This window comes from Entelurus aequoreus, linkage group LG25 (assembly GCF_033978785.1).
Source record: "Entelurus aequoreus isolate RoL-2023_Sb linkage group LG25, RoL_Eaeq_v1.1, whole genome shotgun sequence".
Taxonomy (NCBI): Eukaryota; Metazoa; Chordata; class Actinopteri; order Syngnathiformes; family Syngnathidae; genus Entelurus; species Entelurus aequoreus.
This window is the reverse complement of record NC_084755.1, coordinates 41313741-41322033: the sequence shown is the minus strand read 5'-3', so window position 1 is coordinate 41322033 and position 8293 is coordinate 41313741. Positions and strand designations below refer to the sequence as shown.

General features: G+C 40.6%; 1 protein-coding gene across 4 annotated transcripts in view; it reads left to right on the top strand.

Annotated features, from left to right (window-relative positions):
* Nucleotides 1-8293, top strand: part of LOC133642818 (matrix Gla protein-like) — a 102442-nt gene that overhangs the window by 7349 nt on the left and 86800 nt on the right. The window lies entirely within an intron of this gene.

The window sequence follows — 8293 nt, the reverse complement described above, 5'->3', positions numbered from 1 at the left end:
AGGTGGTATTATTAAATAGGTGTTTTGTTGTCACATGTTAAGGTGGTATTATTAAATAGGTGTTTTGTTGTCACATGTTAAGGTGGTATTATTAAATAGGTGTTTTGTTGTCACATGTTAAGGTGGTATTATTAAATAGGTGTATAATTGTTTGGTTGTCACATGTTAAGGTGGTATTATTAAATAGGTGTATAATTGTTTGGTTGTCACATGTTAAGGTGGTATTATTAAATAGGTGTATAATTGTTTGGTTGTCACATGTTAAGGTGGTATTATTAAATAATTGTTTGGTTGTCACATGTTAAAGTGGTATTATTAAATAGGTGTATAATTGTTTGGTTGTCACATGTTAAGGTGGTATTATTAAATAGGTGTATAATTGTTTGGTTGTCACATGTTAAGGTGGTATTATTAAATAGGTGTATAATTGTTTGGTTGTCAAATGTTAAGGTGGTATTATTAAATAGGTGTATAATTGTTTGGTTGTCACATGTTAAGGTGGTATTATTAAATAGGTGTATAATTGTTTGGTTGTCACATGTTAAGGTGGTATTATTAAATAGGTGTATAATTGTTTGGTTGTCACATGTTAAGGTGGTATTATTAAATAGGTGTATAATTGTTTGGTTGTCACATGTTAAGGTGGTATTATTAAATAGGTGTATAATTGTTTGGTTGTCAAATGTTAAGGTGGTATTATTAAATAGGTGTAGAATTGTTTGGTTGTCAAATGTTAAGGTGGTATTATTAAATAGGTGTATAATTGTTTGGTTGTCAAATGTTAAGGTGGTATTATTAAATAGGTGTATAATTGTTTTGTTGTCAAATGTTAAGGTGGTATTATTAAATAGGTGTATAATTGTTTGGTTGTCAAATGTTAAGGTGGTATTATTAAATAGGTGTATAATTGTTTTGTTGTCAAATGTTAAGGTGGTATTATTAAATAGGTGTATAATTGTTTGGTTGTCAAATGTTAAGGTGGTATTATTAAATAGGTGTATAATTGTTTGGTTGTCACATGTTAAGGTGGTATTATTAAATAGGTGTATAATTGTTTTGTTGTCACATGTTAAGGTGGTATTATTAAATAGGTGTTTTGTTGTCACATGTTAAGGTGGTATTATTAAATAGGTGTTTTGTTGTCACATGTTAAGGTGGTATTATTAAATAGGTGTTTTGTTGTCACATGTTAAGGTGGTATTATTAAATAGGTGTTTTGTTGTCACATGTTAAGGTGGTATTACTAAATAGGTGTATAATTGTTTGGTTGTCAAATGTTGGGAAGGCCATTCTAAAACCTTCATTCTAGCCTGATTTAGCCATTCCTTTACCACTTTTGAGGTGTGTTTGGGGTCATTGTCCTGTTGGAACACCCAACTGCGCCCAAGACCCAACCTCCGGGCTGAGGATTTTAGCTTGTCCTGAACAATTTGGAGCTAATTCTCCTTTTTCATTGTCCCATTTACTCTCTGTAAAGCAGCAGTTCCATTGGCAGCAAAACAGGCCCAGAGCATAATACTACCACCACCATGTTTGATGGTAGGATTGGTGTTCCTGGGATTAAAGGCCTCACCTTTTCTCCTCCAAACATATTGCTGGGTTTTGTGGCCAAACAGCTTAATTTTTGTTTCATCTGACCACAGAACTTTCCTCCAGAAGGTCTTATCTTTGTCCATGTGATCAGCAGTAAACTTCAGAGGAGCCTTAAGGTGTGGCTTCTGGAGCAAGGTCTTCCTTCTTGCATGGTAGCCTCTCAGTCCATGGCCATGCTTGACTGTGGACACTGACACCTGTGTTCCAGCAGCTTCCAATTCATTGCACACCTGCTTTTTGCTGCTTCTCGCTCGACTCTTGATCATCCTGACCAAGTTTCTCTCAGCAGCAGGTGATAGCTTGCGTTTTCTTCCTGATGGTGGCAGTGACAAAACTGTGCCATGCACTTTATACTTGACTGCACAGTTGCTCTTGGGACCTTAAGATGCTTTGAAATGTCTCCAAGTGACTTTCCTGACTTGTTCAAGTCAATGATTAGTTTGTTCAGATATGTGCTGAGTTCCTTTTGACTTTCCCATTGTGTCTAATGACTGCATCACATGAGTCCTACTTCAATGTGCTCAGAGAAGTCAACAATCACAATCACTCACATGAACTTAAGAGGCCATGAAGATACTTTGATTGGATTGTCACTTTTCTACACCACCAACATTGATCATGTATGTTGCTGTATGTATACTTTTGACCCTCACATTTTCAGTAGAGCCATAATAAATTCATAAAAGAAGCAAACTTCATGAATTTTTTTTGTGAGCAACAAGTATGTGCTCCAATCACTACATCACAAAAAACTAAGACATGATTGTAAAGTCAAGACAGCCATGACATGATGTTCTTTACACGTGTATGTACACTTTTGACCACCACTGTATCGATCCATAATCAGCCCACAGAAGACAGTGGTGCCAAACACCAGCTGCTATTGACGGGGCAATCACCCAAGACTGTAGGACCAGAAGCACCAACCTGTGCACTGCCTGGATTGAGAAAGCCTACAACACAGGAGTACCTAGAACTGTATAACATCAACAGGACCCTAAGAATCTCCCCCAGGAACTCAATCAAGGCAAGTCTAGAGGCCAACTCTAAACCTAAGTGAACATCATATGTGGCATATTCCAACGAGATACCCCGATCAGAGCGGCTCCGGGTAACAACCAGCCACCTCCTATACATGAATGACATCAAGCTTTATGCCAAGAACAAGTCGACTCCCTGATTCAGACTCTGAAGTGTGATACCTAAATGAGGGAAGAAAAGAGGGTTGAACCACCTGAGGGTAACATAACAGTCATACAGGACAACTACAAATATCTGGGAATCCCACAAACTAATTGTAACCATGAGGAGGCAGCTCTGAAGTAAGCCACAGGCAAATACCTCCAGAGGGTGAGGCGGATCCTGAAGAGCCAGCTGAACGGCAATTCACGTTCATGTGGTGCCAGTAATCATATTACCCCGGGAACAGATGCAAGCCATAGATTTCAAAACAAGAACGCTCCTTACAACTCGTGAAGGGTTCCAGCCTATGTCCAGCATCCTGGGGGTCAAGGACTAGTGGGGGTCACAGGTACTGTACAGGAGGAAACAACAGGCCTCCAGGAATACATCAAGAAGATGAAAGTGAGGACCCCAAAGCCCAGTAAGGAGCAGGAGCCAGACGGGCTGCCGTGGAGAACCTACCCTCTGGATGCACCATGGAACAATTGAAGAACATGGAGGAAACATACCATAGGCTGGACTGAAAGACAGCGCAGAGGCACTAATCATGGCGGCCCAAGAACAGGCCCTAAACACAGATCTGTAGATGCTGGAGTTACCCCAGGTGCGGCTGTGGGTAATATGCTGGCAGGTAAAGCCATCCTCGGGTAGCAGGTATAGTGTACTAAATATGGACCGGAAGTCCCAGAATCAAGATGGCAGATGCCATCAAAGGTAGTTGAGAAAAACCAGGCCAAGATCCAGACTGACAAAATGGTGATGGCCAACCAGCCTGACGTAGTGATGGTGGACAAACATCCTACGACAGCGGTGGTGACAGATGTAGCAATCCCGGAAAAAGGAAGAGGAAAGTTTTGAGAATCACCAAGGGCTGAAGAAAGATCGGGGTGTTAGGCAAGGGTAGGGATCGGGGAACCCTCAAGCTGGGTGGACGGCTCCAGCGGATACCAGGAACAAGATCTGACATCTCCGTCCAGAAGAGGGAAATCTTGGCAACAGCTAAGCCATCTCAGTGGCCTAGTGGTTAGAGTGTCCGCCCTGAGATCGGTAGGTTGGAGTTCAAATCCCAGCCGAGTCATACCAAAGACTATAAAAATGAGACCCATTACCTCCCTGCTTGGCACTCAGCATCAAGGGTTGGAGTTGGGGGTTAAATCACCAAAATGATTCCCGGGCGCAGCGCCGCTGCTGCTCACTGCTCCCCAAGGGGATGGGTCAAATGCAGAGGACAAATTTCACCACATCTAGTGTGTGTGTGACAATCATTGGTACTTTAATCTTTAATCTTTAATCCTAAGAACCCTTAAACTCCCAGGCCTCCGGTAGAGGACCTGAACGTCAAGGAAAAACTGCTCAGGTGGTGAGAGAACAAGTTATTTACTTACCCAGGACAGGATGCAGTATTTTGGTTTACAACGGTCAGGCCAGAACCATAAACATACACAAGAAACCGTCACGATTAGGGATAGGTACTGAACTCTGTACTTTTATAGGCACCGACTGAATTCCGTCAATGCTCCTGGGTTTTGATTCACGTAAAATCAAGCGGTGCCATATTTCCGTAACTTTGTTGCACGTGACGTCACAGACTAAACACGTCAACAATCGGTCACGCAGCACTCAGGGGGAACTCAGACCAACTCCCCCTAAGTCAGACCTGGGCATTCTGCGGCCCGCGGCCCACATCCGGCCCTTTGTGCGTCCCCGTCCGGCCCGCGTGAGGCCAATCATAAATTACAAAATACATTTTAAAAAGTATCTATGTCGAGTGTGCAATACAACTGTGCTGCTTTTATTTTGAAAAGTGTTATTTATGGACGTATGTCCGTGTGTAACCTGTGAGTGAAGGTGCACAGCGACAAGTGATGCCCGGTTACTCCCAAGTTGTCAGCTCACGCTAAAAAAAGAAAAGTTGATGAGGAATGGCGTGTTTTCAACAAGACATGGACTGACAAGTATTTCTTTACAGAAATTAAAGGTAAAGCTGTGTGCTTAATTTATGGTACACAGCTTGCTGTGTTTAAATAATATCATTTGAATCGCCACTACACGACGAAGCACGAGGAAAAATACCGGAATCTGTCCGATGTGGAGCGTGCAAGGGAGGCTGATGCGTTGATGGTAAAACGGCAAACCCAACAAGGACTTTTTGCCAAATTTCACACCCCCAGATATGCAGCCATCAGGACAAGTTTCGTCATTTCTCACAAAATCGCCAGAAAAAGTAAGGCGTTTTCTGACAGAGTTTATTAAAGAGTGCTTATTGGACACTGTTGCGCTGATATGCCCGGAGAAGAGGGGCGCATTTGAAAACGTGTCACTCTCCCGACGCACTGTAACGAGGCGGGTTGAGACCATCGCTGGAAACTTGGAGCTTCAGCTGAAGAACAGAACAGCCGACTTTGACTGTTTTTCGTTGGCTTTGGATGAGAGCTGCGATGGACGTGACACCGCCCAGCTGCTCATCTTCTTACGTGGGATAACTGCAGACTTTCAAATCATGGAGGAGCTGGCAGCCATGCAGTCAATTAAAAGGGACAACCACAGATTATGACTTGTTCACATAGGTAAATGCGTGTTTGGACATGTTAGGACTGAAATGGGACAAGCTGGCAGGTGTGACCACAGATGGTTGTCCAAATCTGACAGGGAAAAATGTTGGACTTTTAAAGAGGAGGCAGGATAAAGTGACAGAAATTAACCCTGTGCAGAAATTGACATTTTTGCATTGTATTATACATCAGGAAGTGTTGTGTAAGACAGTGTTAAAAAAAACAACCATCAAAAGCAATCTGCTGTTGTATAAAGTTAAGTTACGTTAAATGAAATTATTATTATTATTATTAATTATTATTATTATTATTATTTATCTTACGGTATATCAAAAATAATATTGAGCAAAATTTAATTGAAATATTGTCGATGTGGCCCTCCAGCAGTGCTCGGGTTGCTCATGCGGCCCCCGGTAAAAATGAATTGCCCACCCCTGCCCTAAGTCGTCTTACAATTTCCAACACCAACAAAGAAAGTATGCTTGGTAGAAAACACTCCAACGTAAAGTAAGGCTCCACTCTTCCGAAATGCGCTAGCTTGACACTAATTTTCATTTGATTTGCCATAGACGGGCTACTATCAGCATTAGCGATTTTACATGGCGATTTCAACGCCTCCAAATTTAGTAATGAAAACTGCAACTATGTTACCATCAAACAGCTGGTGTGTAATAAGCACACTATTTAGAGTATAAACACTTTGTGGGGTGCAACATAACACATTCAGCTACTTCCTAGTTAGACACACCATAGCTAGCCTGTACTGTACTGCCACCTAACATGCGATTCACTGAATGGAACACCAATGTCATTCTTAATTAATTCCTGACTATAAGTTGCTACTTTTTCCCTGCGTTTTAAACCCCGCGTATTATAAAATGGTGCAGATAATACATTGATTTTTTCTTCGCTGACGGCCATAATGCAAATCTTTTTCTTTAAAAAAAAAAAACCAAGCAGAGACACTGAAAAGGTGTGTTATTGTTTGTTATGGCGCCGTCTTTTGGACGAGTTTGCTAACTGCAGGTGCTGCGGTGCCCTTCTGTTTAGACTGAGGTTTTAACCGGAACTATCAGTCTTCTAGCCGTCCATAGCGGTTCTACTCGTATGGATTCTACATTCATCACTCCAAGCAACGTTTGTAAGTTTTACAATATAACTACAACAATTCTTACTTACTAAAGTGTCTCATGTGTGATGTCTGTAGGAGTGTTTTCATGCATATTTCTACCTGCTATTGTAATGTAATCAGGCTAGCGTCCTTAGCATTAGCTAATATGCTAACACGTTTACCAGTGTCTGTGTTAGTATTATTAACTTACATTCTTTTTGTATTGTTTCACTTTCACAAATTCCTCAGTAAATTCAGCAAAACGTCAGCGTGGAGTTATTGAGTCTGTTTAGCTGATTGGAGAGCTAGCTTGCGCAGCTAATGGGTCCATGACGATGACTTCTGTTTTGTTTGATCGGCCATTTTACTGCCGTGTTACAGACACCGTTTGGAAACAATTAAGGTATGTAAATAAACAATGACATAATATTTATGTGTAAATAACTCATTTCACAACATATATATCTGCCACTTATAGTCCGGTGAGGCTAATATATGGAAAAATCTTTTTTCTTCTTCTACAATTTAGCTTGTATACGGATGCGCTCTATAGTCCGGAAAATCATTTTGCAAGGCAGTCTGCTGAAAATGATGAAAAGCGCCACTATTAAACGCGATTGACGCTACACACACGCTACACGTTTTAAGATATTCAAAACACTACTGCCATCTGGCGGCCATCGTGCAGCCCCCTCAATTTGTCGCGTTTCACGTGTCAGGTAAACCATGAAGTATGGAGCCATATTAATTCCCTTCTTACTGTAAATAAAATAAAATAAAAACTCCTAAGCAAAGGAATCAAACAGTGTACTAGGATTGTACGGTATACCGGTACTAGTATAGTATTGTGGTGCTAATGTATCAAAAATGGTACTATACTCTGTTTGAAAAGTACCGCTTCCTGGGCATGACGGCGCGTTGTCACGTGGTGACATTGCTGGTTTTACGAGCAGAGGAGCATGTTGAGCAGCGCACACACACAGAGTACTTACAAGCAGACACAGTGTGTAGACAGAAAAGGGAGAATGGACGCATTTTGGTGTAAAAAGTCAAGATAAAGGTGAAGTTATAACACTGAAACACCCTCAGGAAGAGCTGCTTTAAGACATGGCTAGCTAGTTAGCGGCTAACATCCATCCACAGTGTTTTAGCTATTTCTAAATCACTAATCCTCGTCTCCATGGCGACAAATAAAGTGAGTTTCTTACACGTACATTATCACTGGAGGACGAGGAATAGCTAAACATGCTTCACTACACACCGTAGGAGGATACAATAGCTCACCGGCGTCACAATGTAAACAAATGCCATGGGTGGATCTACACCTGACATCCACTGTAATGATACCAAGTACAAGAGTGTATCTAGTCGATACTTCTATGACAACAATATTTTTTTCCTTTTTTTAAAATGTATATTATGTTTATAAAGTCAGTAAATATGTCCCTGGACACATGAGGACATTGAATATGACCAATGTATGATCCTGTAACTACTTGGTATCGGATCCATACCTAAATGTGTGGTATCATCCAAAAACTAATGTCAAGTATCAAATAAGAGAAGAATAAGTGATTATTACATTTGAACAGAAGTGTAGATAGAACATGTTCAAACAGAAAATAAGCAGATATTAACAGTAAATGTACAAGTAGATTAATAATCAATTTTTACAGTTTGTCCCTCATAATGTGTACAAAATAATAGGTGTATAAATGACACAATATGTTACTGCAGACTAATTAGGAGTCTTTGTTTGTTTACTTACTACTAAAAGACAAGTTGTCTAGTATGTTCACTATTTTATTTAAGGACTAAATGACAATAATAAACATATGTTTCATGTACCCTAAGA